The sequence below is a fragment of the Camelus ferus genome, chromosome 3 (genome assembly GCF_009834535.1).
Source record: "Camelus ferus isolate YT-003-E chromosome 3, BCGSAC_Cfer_1.0, whole genome shotgun sequence".
Taxonomy (NCBI): Eukaryota; Metazoa; Chordata; class Mammalia; order Artiodactyla; family Camelidae; genus Camelus; species Camelus ferus.
Genome location: NC_045698.1, coordinates 85,967,815 through 85,986,473, shown reverse-complemented (window position 1 = coordinate 85,986,473; position 18,659 = coordinate 85,967,815). Strand labels below are relative to the sequence as shown.

Sequence of the window (18,659 nt, the reverse complement as noted above, 5' to 3'; positions counted from 1 at the left end):
CTTCAACATTTACTACACTTTCCCAAACTTTTAATTGATTTTGCCTCATTCCAGATCCTTTTTCCAATATCACCACTGACCTAAGTTGGAAAACTCTAGAAAAATTGGAATTTCTCTGTGAGATATAAAGATGAAATATTCTTAGATTTTCAGAAGTATTTTCCACTAAATAAGTATTTACTGAAAAATGACCAAGTGCAAGGTAGTATTCTAGAAGTAGTGATTAAGAATGTGGTTGATATAAAAAAATACCACTGGAAGATTAGATCACCTTTCTTTAAGGGTAAGTTTTATAAATATTTATTTTGATTTGTTTGAGGTCAAAATGATTATTTTTGTCTTATGCCTGCATAAGACATGTCATTTTGTTGCTAAAATCCAATGATGTCTTACGGAAGAGAGCAATGTTCTTAACGAAGTATGTCCCAGATGTTGAATATCACTAAGTATTACCAGAAAAAAAGTACTCAAGTATGGAAAATAAAAACAATATCAACCAGTTTGATTTGTTTGTTCTAACTGCAGGATTTCTCTAAGCCTTAATTTGCTGATAGTCATTTTGAATCCCAAAGATGAGAAATCGTAGCTTTTTGCATATTTATTCGACAATAGACTTTTTTTCTCCTTTACTTTCTCAATGAGGTTATCCAAGGAAAACACTTAAGGACTTTTGGTTTAATATCACTTTACTAGAGATCATAAGAAACCTTTTATTTGTGCTCTTGTTTTAAAATCAGTTTCTCTGTTTTGAGTAGCATTTGTCTTGGAATAACCTTCATTTAGTTAACAAGTATATCAATGATTTAAGAGTTTTGCATTATACTATCTTATTCATAAATTCTGCATCAGAGGAACAAGTTTCAGTGTTTCTTTCTTCAGGAAATTACAACTGAACATTGGGCTTTTTGCTTAATACTGTGTTTTCTTCTCCTTGGTTTTATTTTATTTTATTTGAGTAAAAGTAGATTTATTCAGAGAGATACATACTCTACTAACTAAGTGCAGGTAGTGTCAGAAGGCAGAGAGAGCAACAGAGGTGCCTAGGAGATGCACATTCTGTAGGCAGAGTGCAGGCCATCTTAGTCAGAAGGGAGAGTGGTGGCCTCAGAGCATGGGGTCGGCTAGGAGAATGAGATTGGCCCAAATTTAAGTCAAGAAGCATCTTTATCCATTATATTCTATCATATTCTTATAAATGAATTAATGAGTAGTGAATTAAACAAATAGCATACTTACTATATGTTGGAAATTTAGGAAGGTATGTGTATCATTATTTGTATAATTACTGATGCCCTATTTAAAGATAACTGAATTCAGCACTGATAGTTGAAATTACAAAAAATGAAGACCTGAGGAGGAGTAAAGAGTTAAAATCAGTAGCTGTATTTTTGTTTGGGTATGTGAAGAGATGCTAAAGAATTAAATATTAAGTAAATATCAAGATTATCCAGTTAGGTTAATAACCAGGAATATGTAGTAAAATTTAGACTGCACTAATACAATGGAAAGAATTTCAAATCAGGAACTGCTACCCTTCCTGCAAGGGCCCATAGAATATTATCAGAGCAAGTGCTGAGACAATGACTCCTGGGTCTGAAAGCTTTAGTCTTCATTCAAGTTGGGGTATTTTTTTGAAGTGTAAACAATGAAAACCTGAAATTTGAGGAGAGAGAAAAAAAGCAAGGGCAGGACTATTTTTTGTATATTTCACCACCAGAGATTCATGTCCAAGCGTTGGATAATATTCACCTCTAATAATGATAATGAACTTACTAAATTGTCAGTATTTCAGTCTACACACCCTTCCTTCTTCCTTTTATTTCTCTCTCTTCTATCCAGTTCATGCCAGGCAATGGCTGTTTAGAAATATTGAATAAATATCTGTTGCAGAAAACTACAGTACAGAGGAGGAGGGCACGTTGGACAGCAGTTTGTCATGAGAATTAGTAGATATTTTTCTGCTATTGGGAAAGTTCTGAACAAAGGGTCAAGAGCCTTTAGGATCTAATCAGACAGTATTATATCTGAAACTAATAATTCAGGTTGAATGTCTTAGAGCTGGTTAAAAAAAATCCATTCTCAGAAGAAATTCTTCAGGGGAATCAAACTAGCACTTATTAAATACCTACTGTAGTTGCTTTATATGTAGGTTATTTTATGTAAAGGAGCTATGTAACTTGTTCATATTTATGCAGTATGTGGAATGCAGATTCAAACTCGGATTCTTAGACATCCACTTGGTACTTTTTGATAATTATTCTGTTCTAACACCATGCTTCCCAAACTCTGGTGTTACCTAGTTCCAGTTGCTGCTGGTGGCCTCTGCTGACACAGTGGTCTTCAGTAGATGAATGTAGTTGCTTTGAGGGAATGCTGAGATCCTGTCAGGCCCTCTGTCACCAAAGACACCCCAGGGAGGCACAGCTGAGCCTCCAGCTTCATTTGTGACCTACTGACTCAATGATCTCTCACCCTTTTTCACCCTAGGGGAGCCACAGAGCCTTTGAAGTCTTCCTCTGTCCTTGCTGAGGCTCCTTCCAGAGCACCTGGTCTCAAAGGGGCAGCAGTTTAACTTATATTGGTAACTGAGTCATGACACACAGAGATCGATGTCATTGAAAGAAGAATTAATTTCTAACATTTCCTGAGAGAAGAGGGTACACTGTGCCATGCAGGGGCACATGGGGAAGCACTAGGTTTTGGTCAGGAGGCAGAAATAGGAGTGAGGGGAAAGCTTAGGCCAGAACTTTTTTGGGGGTTTCTCTGGGAAGTAAGACAAGGCAGAGCAGGATAAGTGGTGGACGCTGGGCCAGTGTGGGAGTCTTAGTCATCTGGTATTTGGTCTTGCGTTGATTTATGGCAGCGGAAATGTTGGCTTGTCTGTGAGAGTTAGATAAAGGAGGTGGTTGGGGTTTGGGGTTGGTTGGTTTGCCTACAAAAGCTGTGCTCCCAACCCTCTGCTTTCCCTAAGAATTGGCTAGTCCTGGGAGGAGCAGTCTCTCCCTGGCCAGCAGGATTTTTAAGATGGCAAAGCATTATAAAATACAGAAAATAAAAAACATGATTGGTGCTCGTTCATCTTACGGTCCCTCTATACCCTTCAAGCCAGCCCTTCCAAATCTGTAGCCCAGAAAGGGCACTGTCTCTACATCCAAGTACGTCTCCTACCACCAAATTGTGGGTTCTTGCTGCCAGCTGTGAAAGAATTCACACAGCAGAAGCAGAGGGACAAAGTGAACAGCCGCTTTATTGCTCAGAAGGGGAAATGGAAAGAAGGTGCTTGAGCAGAGAGAAGGGAAGGAAAGCACTCGAGCAAGGAAGAGGTGCTTGAGTGGGGAGCTGTCAGTCAAGATGGGCAGTAGGGACGCTCCGGGCAGGGTTTCGCCACATGGACTTATGAGAGGCTTCCACCATCATGTCCTCGTTCTGGGTGTGATGGAGCCAGTCAGTCCTTTTTCGAGTTTTTCAGTCCTTTTGTGGGCTTTTCCTGTTGTTGTCATGGCAATCGTCAATTTTTGTGGTGCTAGTGGGTGTGTCATTTAGCATGCTAATGTATTACAGCGAGCATATGGAGAGGCTCAAGGTCCACAGGAAGTCAAATCCTCCACCGTTTTGGACTAGGTGGATTCTAACTCGTTCTTGTTCCTTCTGTGCAGCTGCCTTCTGAGACTTAGATGAGAGTAATTGGTTTCTGTTTGAGGGAGGGGCCGGGGTATGATCCTGGGGAAAACAGCCTTGGTAACAAAAAGGAAAGTTGCTTTTAATCAGAATGAATTAGTAGACCCAGCACCCCCCCCCCCCCATAAATCTCCAAAGGTTCTGTTCAGCCATGAAAATTTTAAAGGGAATTGAAGGAATAATCTCAGTGAATCACTGAGATGTGTGGTTAGAGTCGTTGCCATCTCCCAGTGCCTGCAGGCTTGTCCTCATCAACTGCTTGAGCCCACTCTTCTGTGACTCAGGGAGGCCTTTGGGGGGACTTGAGCTTTCTGTAAACAAGAGGCAGGGGAAGGGGCAAGGGCACAGGGTCCTGCTCCCTTTTAGTAGGACTTTGTTTATCTATTTATATATATTGGCTTGTTTCTGCTAATTCCCAACTCCCAATTTATCCCTCCCCACCCCTGTCCCCCTTTGGTAACCATAAGTTTGTTTCCTATGTCTTTGAGTCTGCTTCTGTTTTGTAAATAAGTTCATTCGTATCATTTTTTTTTTTTTTTAAGATTCTATTCTCTTTTATCCAGTGCTCATAAAGGACTCAGGTGATGATGGTGATGGTGGTGGTGCTGGCGGTGGTATTCTATCAGTGCTGGGGCAGCGTCTTCATAAACTCTAGGGAAATTTGCTCCAACTGATAGTGGTTAGCTGGTGACTCTGCCTTAGGCCTTACTTGCTTACTTGCAATTTTAGGACAGATCCCACTCAAAGCCCTATTGTGTTTCCTTTCTGTCCACATGTAAGTGGAAACATGACATAGCTTACTTCCTGTGGGTTATGTTTCCCTGTGTACATAAGTCCTCCCTCTTTACCTTCATTGTAAATTCCTTGCAGACAGCACTGTGGAGAGCCTAGTGTAGTCCTTGAGGGTAGGAAGAAAGAAAATGCTTTGCCGTTTTGCTTCTGTGGCAAGTGGTATCTCCTGTTGGTTCCTCAACCTTAGGCCACCTTTGTCACCTACTGAGATCACCAAGGAGAATCCTGCCTTCACACCCAGGAATGTTTAAAACACTGTAACCGGGGGCAAAAGAGAAGGGCTCGTTAGTCACATGGAACTTGTTTACAAGTAAATTTAACTTGCCCAATAAACCAGGCTGTTTATTACCTAAAAACCACTGGCAGAAACAGCAGCTCAGTTGAACCCAGAGCCATGCTTTCTCTTGTTTTCACCCCACTGTCTGGTGGCCCTGTTTCCTTTACAAGCAGATGCTGCCTGGAAGCGACAATCACTGCGGAGCTGTACCAAAGGGTCCTCCATAGTCCACAGATTTCCGAATCAGGAACAGGTGCAGGCCCACCCCCTTCACAGACAAAGATATTTTGTTTGAATGGGCACAACATGGAAGAATGGGACATATTAATAGCTAAATAGTGTCTTTATTAACAGGAGAACAGCTGGCAGTTCTCAATGATAGCGCTCATCCCAATCCATTTCATCCAATTGCAGACCCACAAGCACACTCCACTGGGGAATGCGGGGACCACACGCGAGCAGCCAGCCATTCAGCAGCACTCTGATTGCTTCGCAGTTGGAAGTGTGTTCTCCTCAGCCCCTGTGACTCTTTGAGGAGGAATTGTTGGTGCACTAGCCCGTCTAGAATCAAGTGCTGCTAATGCAGATAAGCTGCTTGAAGAAACTTATTTGTTTTACAAGGCCTGGCGAGGGGTCCTCCCTGGGGTGTGCTCCCCGGTCGTGGCTTGATGATAATTCCCTAGTGTTGGGTACCAGAAGGGAAGCTGATGCAGGGAGTCTCAGCTTCTCTGTCATCTCCTAGCAAAGTGGTTCCCCTAAAGAGGGAAAAATAAACTCCCGACTCATAAAGATCCTGTTAGACCCTGCTGGAGAACCTTTCTTCAGGGCGTCCTACTGAGCAGAAGAATAGATTCAGTGAGTCAGTGCAGAGGTAGAAATGCCTGCGACTGCACTCGGAGTCTCTGAGCAGTGGGGGAGCTGTGCTGGGAAGGATCGGTGTCAGGGTATAATCAGGTTACACAGGTAAGAGGGAGGAGAGGGGAAGGCGTCGCAGGAGGAGGAAAAGCACAACCGAGGAAACACATTTAAAACAAGACCTGGAACATCCTGCCAGACATCAAAAAAAATTGTTATTCTCTCAGTGTATTTATCCAAGGAGCGTCTAGCGAAACATTATTTAAATCATTCACAATGTCAAGTAAAGGAGGCTGGGCTACTTTCTTATTCTTTTCTGCCACTGTTTGGTTTACTTTGTGTGTTTGTTTCATTTGCAGTTTACCAAGTCTAAGAAAATATTGTTTGCAGGGCATTGTATTTCTGCCTTTTTACAGGGTAATTCCTGTTTGGTGAGTTTTCAAAGTATCCTTTGGGGAGAATATTAAAAGGCTCTTGGCTGCATTTAGCCCAGACAAATATAGGCAGATATGAAATTACAAAATCTTCCTGATTTGCATGGCTTTCTTTGTTCCCTCTCATCATGTGGGGATTAAATGACTCAGAGGAATAAGAATTATTGTTGAGGATTTTCCAGTCAGGCCACTGACCCATCTGTGGCTCGCCCAAGTTATTATTGGGACTTCTTGTTTTGTCCTTGTTAGCATGTAGCTCTAGGTAATACAATTATAGGTGACTACAGTTTTTCTACTCCCATTTTGTTAAATTGCCCCCAAATGGCTTTTGAACAATATATTCTTTTTTCATCCCTACTGATGGTACTTTCTGAATAAAGAAACACATTTTTGGCCATGGTAATAGATTCAGATGAAATGGAAATCATTGTTGAAAATAAAATAGACCCTAGAGAGCGCTGGACAGTGAAAACCACCCTTTCACAAAGCAAGTCACCAAAGCTTTAATGAAAGGCAGCAGAGACCCAGGAGGCCAAGCAACAGACTCCAAAAGGAGGCAAAAGGTCATGTCTTTCATACAGAAGCTTTTATGTTGCTTCCATGATGGGTTAAGTTTTCAGAGCAGCATAAATTCCCCACAAGAATCCTTAAATTCTCAGCCCTCATGCCAACAAAGTGAAGATGTGCATGCATCTGTTTGGAAATCTCCCAAATGCATGTGCGAAATGGGCCAGGCAGCCTCCAATGCCAGTTGGCGGAGGCCATCACAGCCTCATGCAGAGGACTTCATTTTCAGGGCAAAGGCACCTGCAGACAATATGGGGAAGGGAGGAGGGGGAGGCAAGGATATTTTTGGCAACAGGATGCCAGGGTCTGTTTCGAGTTGAATAAACAAATCAGACTCCTCTCTACTCAGTGTGGCTATTTAAACAGACACTTCTGCCCAAACGTGTCCATTTTTAAAAAATTAACGTTGTCTGTGTGTAGGACTGTCTTGGTCTCCCTCATCTCCAAACACACACACGTACACTCAACATTATTTTGCTGTCTGGTTGAGCTCATAGTCAGGGAAAGATGGCATCTCTGGCCCTTAGGATTCAGGATTTCTTGACCACTTAAATTAACATCTTTCATTTCCTGGGGCATGTAAAATTCAGAGAAAATTTCATGCTTACCTCTGCTCAGACAGGCATGGTGAAGGGAGTATCTGACTTCTGGACCTCTTCTGAAGTGCGTAGGTGTGTGATGTTGAGCAAGTTACTTCTTGTAGTTAGTAGTGGCCACCATATTTGGCAAATGTCTCACCTGTGTAATATGAATATTCATTTAGTTTGTCCTATAGAAGTAGGGAAGATGTGCATTTTAAAATATCTGTTTAACCCTTTCAATGTTTCAGTAACTTTTACAATTGTCTTATGAGATAGAACATAGATATTCTATGTCAGTCTGTTGTCTAACCCAAGTTCAGTGTCTGATGCACAGTGAGGCCAAACAAACCAAAGTGTTGGAGTTTGGAGCAGAGAAAGTTTTATTGCAAGGTCCATGCATGGAGAATGCAGAGACTCATGCTCAAAAGACCAGAACTCCTGATCAGCCTCAGGGAAGCATTTTTAAAGGCAAAGTGAGGGAGGGGAGTCACAGTATGTGTGATCAACTTGTGCATGATTCTCTGGTTGGATGATGGTGAGGTAACAGGTGGTGGTACAGCGGTTAACATTATCAATCCTCAGGCTCCAGTGGGCCTGGGGGCTCAGTGCTCATAGCCATCAAATAGTTAATTTCTTCCATTTGGTGGGAGGGGTGGTTTAACATTTGTAAAACAATTCAGGAAATGTGTATCAGATACTGTTATCTTATGTACTTCAGGGAAGAACTAAAGATTCTGTGACTGCTGTATGGCTGATTTACTGTTTAAATTCTTACCATTTCTCCTGGCCCAACTGCTATTTTTTTTTTAACATTTTTTATTGATTTATAATCATTTTACAATGTTGTGTCAAATTCCAGTGTTCAGCACAATTTTTCAGTCATTCATGGACATATCCAACTGCTATTTTTGTCATTCCGTATTCACATCTTTTGAGTCATTAATTCTTGAGTCAGGCTTTTGTGACTCAGGAGAGGCCTGGGAGACTACAGCTTTTCTATGAACAAGAGGCAGGCAGAGGACATGGAGGAGGGGTCTGTCCTGGGAAGGCCCATGGGGTCCTGCTTGGTTACAGTTCTACATATGAAATACTAATGGCTTAAAAGATGCACACTCGTGCATAGCACCAGAAGCCTCCCACCAAGCCGGGCTTCCCCTTCATCACTGATTTTTAGGGGAAGCAAGAGTTCAAAGGGAGACAATAAGTAAATTAATAGATACACACTACTTTGTATAAGATGGATAAACAAGAAGATCCAAATGTATAGCACAGGGAACTATATGAAATATCTTGTGATACATATAATAGAAAAGAATCTGAAAAAGAACATATATATGTATAACTGAATCACTTTGTTCTGTACCTGAAACTAATAAAACTTTGTCAATCAACTATACTTCAATAAAAAATAAATTTAAAAAAATTTGCTACTGGAAGGACCAAAAGCCCTGTGTCCCATCAGGATTTCTAGAAACTGAGATGACAGTTGTCATTGTTTGGATTTTGTACCACTCCGCCTGAATACCTAGTGAGACTCTGGCCAAGTTTCAGATCTTTTCTTCATGGGCATTTAATGGTCTTACCTAACCTTTCTCCTAGGGTGCATTCTGTGTAGATATGTGCCCTAGTTTCTTCATCTGTAAACCTGGGGCCCTGGTCCCCAGTTTCTTTGTCCACATAAAGGATACCGATGACACAGATAAGGGAAGCCCTCCCACTCGGAGCCTGTTCTGCTCCCCACGCCAACCACAGGACGTTCTAGCCAGTGCTGGCCGAGTCGGGTCCTGCTTTGGCTCTGAGAAGGGATAGAAAGTGCCATCTGGGACGAGTGACTGCCCTTCCCCATGTGCCAGACTTGCTGGGAGGCGCCGACCATGTATGCCCGAGGACACGGACTCCTGCCTCCTTTGTGCCACCCTGCAGGGTCTCCGGCCCACAGACTGGTTGTTCAGCCAGAGATCCTGCCCCCAGGGCAAGGAGGAAGAGGGGCCCGGAACCCTGATGGCAGGGAGGCTACAGGGGAGCTTATTCCTTGGTGAATACTTCTGTGATTCTTTTCAACTCTCTGGTGATTTGGTCTGGTCTTCAGTATGTGGACTCTGGTGCCTCAGAGTCTGACCCGGTAACTAGCTACTTTTTTTAAGTGACTCCAGGGCTAATGTTGACATTGTCTGGTGTGCTGCATGCCAGCATTTCCTCAGGGACCGCTGAGGTATCGTCAGACTCTTATCACCAGGCTTATTCAGCTTCTGACAGTTTATATAATTTTAATTGAGGTATATAATTGACAGCACTACATTAATTTCAGGTGTACAACGTAATGATTCTATGTTTGTGTATATTGAAAAATGATCACCACAGTAAGTCTCATTAACATTTTTCCTGTACAAGTTACAATTTTTTTTCTTGTCATGAGGACTTTTAAGATCTGTTCTCTTAATAACTTTCAAATTTGTAGTACAGTATTATTAACTTTGGTCACCATGGTGCACATTACATCCCCATAACATTTATTTTCTAACTGGAAGTTTCTGCCTTTTGATCCCCTTCACCCATTTTGTCTACCCCCACCCCCCTCAGCTGGCAACCAGCAATCTGTTCTCTGTATCTATGAACTTGGGTTGTTCTGAAAGTGAATTTTTAATATTAACAGATGAACTGGCTAAACAAATTATGGTGCCTCTATCCAATAGAATACCAGCGGCCTATTAGAAAGGATGATGTAGTGCTATATTTATTGACCTGGAAAGATGCTTAAGACACAGTAACAAGTGTAAAATTATCCCACTTTTGTAACATTGCAGATGGTTCTCTTTCTATATATTTATATATGTAGACAGATGTCTAGAAGGTTGTTTATAATTTAACTCTGGTCATCTCTGGGTGGTAGATTTTGATATGACCTACAAAATTTTTATTTCCGATTGTTACTATGTGAGGTGATATATGTGTTAACTAACTTTTTTGGGGTAATCATTTTGCAGTATACACATATATCAAATCATTACGTTGTACACTTTAAACTTACACAATGTCACATGTCAGTTATATCTCAATGAAGCTAGAAAAATATTTTTTTCCTAATAGTTATGGGCATGTGTGTGTGTTTGTATAATTTTAAAATGTCTTGGAGTGAAAAAGTCTTATTTTTAGTAGCAGGAGAAGTAAAGCTAACTTCATTTTGATAAAAGATGTCTTCTACGGGTTTTCTTTATTGAGCAGCTTTGAAATTCCACCTTCTTTAGCAGTAACAGAAAACAGTTACAAAGTATATATTTGTGATGGAGGCATTTTTAGACACCAAGCAAAGAGTCATTTAGATAAAGCTTAACTCTGCCCTTCTGTAGCAAAATCAAGCAGGGACATAAAAGACATCCTGACAACCAAATAAAAATGAAACTCATGTATTCAACAAACATGAAAAGTCAGTGTTTCCTTACTCTCTTGACTATTTCATTTGAAGGTCTATGAAGACACCAATCAGAACCAATTTACATGGACAGGATCTGGGGATGAAATTTTGAGTTGTTGCCACAGGGATCTGAGAGTTCCAAAGGTAGGCAAGACCTGTGAGTTCATTTAATTCAACTGTCCACCTAGTAAATGATTTCCTTTCTGCCTGTAGCTTGTGTATCTAGTGAGAATTGAGTAGGTTTCTAATCATTTACAGTCGGCCAGAGCTCTCAAGAGAAAAGAACAGACTTCTTAATCTCCCTGAGAATATGTTCAGAAAGCAGTTACTGGCATTGCCATTCTTGGGTGAGTTCTCATAGCTTTGTAGTCAGGAACAGTGGTGGGGTGGTGGGAAGCAGGGAGAAGGGGGTCCTCGAAAGTTCTGAGAGCATCAGTTGAGTGAGAAGTATGATGTGACTGTGGGATGCAGTGCCTTTGCCTGTGGCTGAGAATACATAAACGATGTTAGAATTAGGGAGAGAGGGAAAGCCAGTTAGGAGAGGAGGAGAAGTATTTGTGGAACAAAGAGAGACACGCAAAGGTAAACAGTCCATTTAGAAGCTGGAATGACAGTGTAGAGAAGAGGGAGTAGAGGGAACATCAGATAGAGAAGAGAAACTCGGCTGACTTTTAAAAGACCAGCACTGTGATGCTTAAACAGCAACACACTGATTTTCTTTGACAACTTAAGTTCAGGATCCATAAATCCAAAAGGATGTTATCTTCCATCTTCATATAACATGTTCACTTACTACTTGGACAGCAAGATCCTTTTCATCTTGTCCAGAGATTTAATTGTCCCGAAGGAAAAACAGAACCAAAATTAGGGATCTTAATCAGGACTCCTAGAGTCTGTGCATAGAATTCAGAGGTCCATAAACTAGGATGGGGGGAAAATTTTTTTTTCCACTCTGCTGTAACTGAAGTGGATGTTACGTTCAATTAGGAGTGTAGGCAGAACCTCACCATAGTATTAGGAGCACCTGTGGCTTTGTCACCAATGGATCCCCCAACTTAGACACAGGAAGAACATTCTGTATACGACCACACACTTGCTCTGAGGGCTCGTGAGCCCACCCCTGTCCAAGGACACTCTTGTTTCTGTTTTTGTTGTTGTTGTTTTTTTTTTAATTGAAGTACAGTTGATTTACAATGTTGTGTTAGTTTCTGGTGCACAGCAACATGGATGGACCTAGAGATGATCATACTAAGTGAAGTAAGTCAGAGAAAGAGCTCATACGATAACACTTACGTGTGGAATCTAAAAAAAACCCAAATGAACTTATTTACAAAACAGAAAGACTCTGAGGATGCGCCTAAAACTGCCGGCATTTCTTCTTTGAGGTGATTGTGGCAAGCACCCCACAGCCTGGGGCCTGAATCCTGCAAGGATTACAGGTGTGTAGGAAGGGAGGGATCCCACTCTCCCTGCCAGAGACGTGTCTTCCCTAGTTTTATGAATAAATTTTGGTGATAACCCAAATTGATGAGATTCCTCTGGAAAATTAAAATATATTCAAATCAAATATGCTTATAATTATGCTTGTAAAGGAACTAGATGTATAGAAATGACACTTAGGATATCTACTTTGGTGAGAGATGACTTAAACTGTTCAAGTGGGCAGACATTCACTTCAGTGCTCATGGTCTCAGTGCTCCCCAGTTTTCAGTGGGTGTAATGATCCCAAACCCACTGGAAATCAGGAAAGCTTAAGCATGAAGGTGCAAACACTCGTTGGCTTAAAGCAATTGTATTTTGCCCACATTGTCTGCACCATCTTGTGCGTGTAACACTCTTGGAACTATTCTGTCCAAATGGACAGACGGCAATGAAGGGGAAAAAAAAAACAACACAGGAAAGCTTTAGAGCTACGATGTTTGCATGTTTCCAACAAAGGACGCACCTACCCAGCGCTGCTGCTTTGAAGCAGTGACAGCGTAGAGCTTATAGCAGACGGCTCTGCCACGTCAGGCCCACAGCTGTGTGTTTCTGGCACAGAAACAATGTTTGAATTCCGTACAGAAATTTTGTGAGATACGTTTCTTGTTGCCTTTTCATGAATTTTATTTGGTAATTTTTTTCAACCATAAAGAGTCTGGAGACCAGACTGAGAAAAGGCTGGCAAGGGAAAGCTATTTGCTAGCTCGCCAGATTTCTTTCAATAGAATCAATCACATCTAATTCCTGGCAGAGGGGCAGCCCATTGGCATCCACTGTGCAGCCCAGCTTGAACTGCAGCCACTCAGTGTTTCCTCTCCTGCTCTCTCACATTTAAAATTCTTCCCAAGGCAGGCAGGAAAGAGCATCTCTGTAGGAACCAAATAGGAGGCTAGAACTTGTAAATGTCTAGAAAATTGACTCTCTGAGTGTATCCAACACATATCAGTTCAAAGTGAGGAGGGGGAAAGGTAGAAAGTATTCAGAAAATTTTGAGCTCACAAAGTACCACTGTTGCCTGATTTTGTAGAGGGGGTACCAGGTCAATTCTGGGTCCACCATGAAGAACTTCTGCCATCTTTATTCTAGAGCACTCAGGATAAAATTATAGGACAGTTTCTATGTTCCCTGTACCCTGCCTCCCTACAGGGAAGCTTTAACTTTGCACATGGGAGGGGTGTGTGTGTGTGTGTGTGTGTGTGTCTATGTCTATGTATGTGACCGACCCCGGTTTCATTTCAGCTGGGGAATGACTGACTTTTCCAAGCTAACTCAGCGAGTCAGAGTAAACCAGACACAAGACACAGGCCTCCCTAATTCCAACCACATGTATAATTCAGCAGGACCCACTGATGTATTTAAAGAATACTGAACTGACCACTTTCTTTCAAGCAGAGATGTAAATGCAGTCTGGGTTTTAAAACTTTTTTTTTTTTTTAAAGAAAATGCACACTGTCCCTCTGGAAACCCTGTCATTTCCTCTGATTCCCTGAATCCGAAACTTGGTGTCTGAAATAAATTTAAGGTGGTTTCCGCTATGTTGTAGAAAGGCCTCAGAGACTGCTACTGTTATCAGAGAGCAGGGGCCGGTGCCATTCAGGGCACTATTCAGTAGTGTGTCGGTCTATCTGCAGCTGGCAGCCAGCCCTCACTCCGGGCAGTTCACAGGAGCCATTCCTCTGACTGATGGTTGCCTGTAACCCCGTCAGAGCTCCGGCAGCTGTGCACGGGGCAGATTCTGCTGCCTCACATTTGATGGATAAACCAGAAGAATCTGGCTGGGAGATCCATATTAATGGCTATGGCCAGCTTTCCCTTTCATGATTTCCTTGCTTTTTCATTTTGTTGGAGATTGAATTTGAAAGTGAACTTTGTTCCACACTGTAGCCTATGGCAGTGGGCAAATGAGATGAAACGACACAGAGCGAGAGCATGTCTACTGCATGCCCCAAAAGCAGATGTATGGAAAATGGAAATGACAAAGGTGGTTGGGTTGCTTTTTATAGAAACTGAGCTTCCACCGAAGAGTTTTTGAGGGAGGACTGTGTCGAGAAGAATGTGCTGGAGTTTTAGCAATCTCACATGACTGGTTTTCCTGGGGAAAAATGAAAGCAGGCTCTAAAGTACCCAAGCAGACATGAAGAGCGAGGAAAGAAAAACTATGTCAGCAGTCATGACTCACATGCCCACACTGCATTCGTTTCCTGGGTGCGATGTTTTCATGGGAATCTGCAGGCTGTGCAGACCTGATGTTAGAAAAGAAATCCAGGATGGGTAGTGATAACCATCTGAACGAGACAACACCATCTCCAAAAAACAGAAGTCACCCCATCCATCCTCTTCCCCATCCCATTCCACCCAGATTCCACCACCAGGGAGGCAACTTTGGGAGCAGGGGTGGGCGGGGTACATTTTGTTTGTAATGACATTCAGTAAAAAATCTTCCCATCCTTCTCATGATCATGACCTGCTACTTCCTTTCAGATGTTTTTTCCATTCTGTGACTTATCGTCTTATTCTCTTGACATTGTCTTTCACAGAGCAGAAATTTTAAATTTCAGTCAAATCTAGCTTATCAGTTATTTGTTTCAGTGATCATGCCTTTGATGTTGTCTCTAAAAAGACATCCCCATACCCAAAGTCATCTAGGTTTTCTATGGTATCTTCTAACAGTTTTATAATTTTGCATTTTACAGTTAGGTCTGTGATCCATTTTGAGTTCATTTTTGTGACAGATGTAAGATCTGTATTTAGACCCACTTTTAAAAAAATGTAGATGTCCAGTTTTCCCAGCACCATTTGTTAAAAGGGCTGTCTTTTCTCCATTGTGTTGCCTTTGCTCCTTTGTTAAAAATCAGTAAACTGTATTTATGTGGGTCTATTTCTGGGAGCTCTGTTCTGTTCCATTGATTAGTTTGTCTGTTGTTTTGCCAGTACCACAATGTCTTGATTACTGTAGCTTTATAGTATGTCTTGTCGCTGGATACTGTCAGTCTTCCAACTCTGTTCTTCTTCCATATTGTGTTGGCTTTTCTGGGTCATTTGCCTTCCATATAAGCTTTGGAATCAATTTGTCCATAATCACAAAGTAACTTGTTGGAACATTCTTGCTCCTTTTTTAACCTGAAATTTCTCACGACATACTTTAGAAAATTTTGAAATAAATTCTAGTGTCCAGCTTCGCTACCAAGGGTTCTGCCATAATTAGTACTGTTTAAAGATTCCCACAGGGATTCTAATATATCACCAGGCTTGAGAACCACTGCATTTGTCTTCATCAGTTTCTGAAGAACTGCAGTGCCAATACATTTCCTTAAAATTTGTTTGGAAAGGCATGGGTTTGATAGAATGTTCTCAGGAGGTGTGCCTTCTGTCTACCTGCATCGCTACACAGCTTCTAGATCTTTCTTATTTCCTGTGGCCTTCACTCTACAGCCAGATGGCTGGCCTGCGTAAGACAAATCTTGGACCAGGAAAATTTTTTCTTTTGATATAGAGTCCACATCATCCCCTTTTACCTTTAACAACAGTTCTTAAAGGAAAAAATTCGTAAGTTTTTAATAAATTTAATTATTTAAAAAATATTTTAAAACACTGACGTGTAGTTGATTTACAATGTTAGTTTTGGGTATACAGCAAAGCAATTCAGTTATATATATACATACATACATTTTTTCTTTTCAGATTCTTTTCCATTGTGTGTTATTACAAGAAATTGAATACAGTTCCTTGCGCTATATATCTGTATCTATTTATATATCCTTTATTATTTATCTATTTTATATATAATAATGTGTATCTGTTCATCCTAGACTTCTAATTTATCCTTCTCCTGCCTCCCTTTCCCCTTTGGTAACCATAGTTTGTTTTCTTTGTCTGAGAGTCTGTTTTGGGTTTGTAAATAGACTTTTTTTTTTGGTTCCATATACAAGTGATATCATATATTTGTCTTTGTCTGACTTACTTCACTTAATATGATAATCTCTAGGTCCATCCATGTCCATGTTACTAAAAATGGCATTATTTGAAAAATTCTTATAGAAAAATTCAGTTATAGCCTAATTTCAGCATTTAAGTCATTTACTAGATATGAAGTACTGATAACATCTGCGCTCAGAACCCTGGCCATGTCCCTCTTTCCGTTGCTCCTGCCCTGCAGCCCTTTCTCCCTTCCTCTTCCCCTATTTCCCTCTAGTCTCTTCTTTCTGTCACTCCTCTTTCTTCTTCTTATCCTGCCCTTCTTCGTCATTCTGTCCTCTCTCTTTTAGGTTCTACTTTTGCACCCTTCCTTAGATTTCCTTTCTCATCTGCTTCACTGCTATCATTTTCCCACTTTTCCCTAATCTTCATTTCTTGTTCCAAGATCCTGTTTCCAGTGAGGCTTTGAGAAGGCAGTTGAAATTGCCGATTTACTCTAAGCGGGAGAGGAGGGCAGACTTGAGTGCATTAAACCCTGAATAATCAGAGTCTGATGTAATCACAGCTAGAGGCCATGTCTGGAGTGTGAACACTGGAGTCAGCCCCCTACCCATGATGTGACCTTGGAAAGTCGTTTAGACACTTTGTGCCTCTGTTTTACTAATGAGGAAACTGGGATCTGGTAGCAGCTGCCACATTAGGCTTGTTGTATTGATTAAGTTAATGTATGTTTAGTTCTGCCCTTGGCACACAGTAAGTGCTCATTAAATGTTAGCTATGCATGTCTGTGCTCCTTATAAATTTAGAGAGTAACCCTCCTGATGGGAAGGAGAAAGATTCCTTTAACAAATGGATGGGATCAGTTTGTAACTTTCACCTGTACTGTTGGATGCCAGGGCTACTCTATTATGTAAGTTAACCTTTCCCTTGCTAGTACTGCTAATTTGCTTATAAATTCTTCCATTCATAATCCAAGTGAGTTTTCATTTAAACTGTTTTTTTAGAGCAAAGCCATTCTCATGTGCCCACCATGAAATGAAGCAGCTGAAATTTGTTAATCTGTGTGTGACTCATCTGCATCATATAACAACAGGGTTTCCTCTGTCTAGTTCTCTTCTGTCTGCAGGACACCACCGCAAGAAATACACGTGGTGCTGTGTTATTTTGGTTATTGACAAGGCAGGAAAAAGACAGGATGGGGTTGCAGCTGAATCATTGGTTCTTGGGTCTACTCTTAGGTAAAAATACATACCATAGCTTTTCCAGACTTGAAAGTATTTTGTTAAATGAACAAATAATACCTATTATCAACTCCCTAATCACAAAAAAAGGAAACCATAACCAAAGGACAGAAGGTTGATTTGGGGCAATCTCCTTCCATATTCAGTTAAACGAGTTTTCACTCAGCTACAGAGATTCTCCTAGGACCCTGCTTTCCACTTTCATGGTGCCTCCTAACAACCGTCATCACTGTCCACTCTGAATCTCTAGATTCCATGAAATCTTAAAGTTGCTGAGGGCTCAGGAGCAGTTATATCTTCCTCCTCTCCCACCCCATTCTTTCCCGAGTGAAGGACTCACTAGTCACATGGTAACATGAAGAGAAATCCGGAGTTATATGGCGAGATGGGGACTGTTTGGGGTGCCTCTCCTTTCCTCTAAAACCACACATATTCACATAAAGCTTTATTAGGAAACCTCTTCTCTGCCTATAGAACTAGCTCACATGGTAATCATCTAATCTAAAATGTAAGGAGGGGACCAATTGTTTTGGTTGGCCCAGGACTGAGGGATTTCCTGGGACATGTGAATTTCATTGCTAAAGCAGAGACAGTCCCTTGCCAACTGGGGTGGCTGGTTATCTTAGAAATAAGAACTGTATATTGGATAGATAGACTTATCTTCCTTACCTATGGAAAAAAAAAAAAGATCCTCATGTTAATAGATACATAAAGGTGAAATATATTGTAGGGTATATAAAAGATTAGTTAATTTGCACTGTAGCCTGTGCTCATTCAGATCTCCTGTGAAACCTTGCTCCCCTTCCCACCTATATACAAACAGATCCTCAGCTTAGCAAGTAAAATTGCCACTTCTATATTGAAGGGCGTTGTGTTAGTTATCCATTGTTGCAAAATAAATTACTCCAAAATGTAGTGGCTTAAAACAGTAATCATTGTTTATTATCCCATGGTTTCAGTTGGCCTGGGAATTCAGACAGGGCCCAGCAGGGATGGCTTATATCTGCTCTACGTGTCTGGGGCCTTATCTGGAAGACTCAAGGCTTAGAGGGCTGAAGTCCTATGAAAGCTTGACAGAGGCTGAAATGTCTCCTTCTAAGGTGGCTCAGTCCCATGGCACCTCCAAAGGGCTACTTGAGTGTCCTCACAACATGACAGCCTGCTTCCCCCTACAGGTAGTGATACCAGAGAACATGGCAGGAAAGGGAGTGCATTTTATGACCTACCTTTGAAATTCACACCCCATCACTACCACTGCCCTTCTAATCATTAGAAAGAAGTCACTAGGTGCAGCCCAAGTTCATGGGGAGGAGTTCTACTTTTCAAAGGGATGAGTGTCAAAGAATTTGGGGACAAATTTTAGCACCACCAGTAACAAATTACTCTAAGCATAAAACACTGATTGTGGTATAATGATGCCCAAAA

The 18,659-nt window shown here is 41.3% G+C and overlaps 1 long non-coding RNA gene across 1 annotated transcript; it reads left to right on the top strand.

Moving 5' to 3' along the window:
• The first annotated feature begins 1,015 nt into the window (after window positions 1-1,015).
• Window positions 1,016-5,757, top strand: LOC116662683. The gene is made up of 3 exons (XR_004318680.1): window positions 1,016-1,095; window positions 5,679-5,683; window positions 5,748-5,757. It is a non-coding gene; the product is annotated as an uncharacterized LOC116662683 (long non-coding RNA).
• Window positions 5,758-18,659: the final 12,902 nt, after the last annotated feature.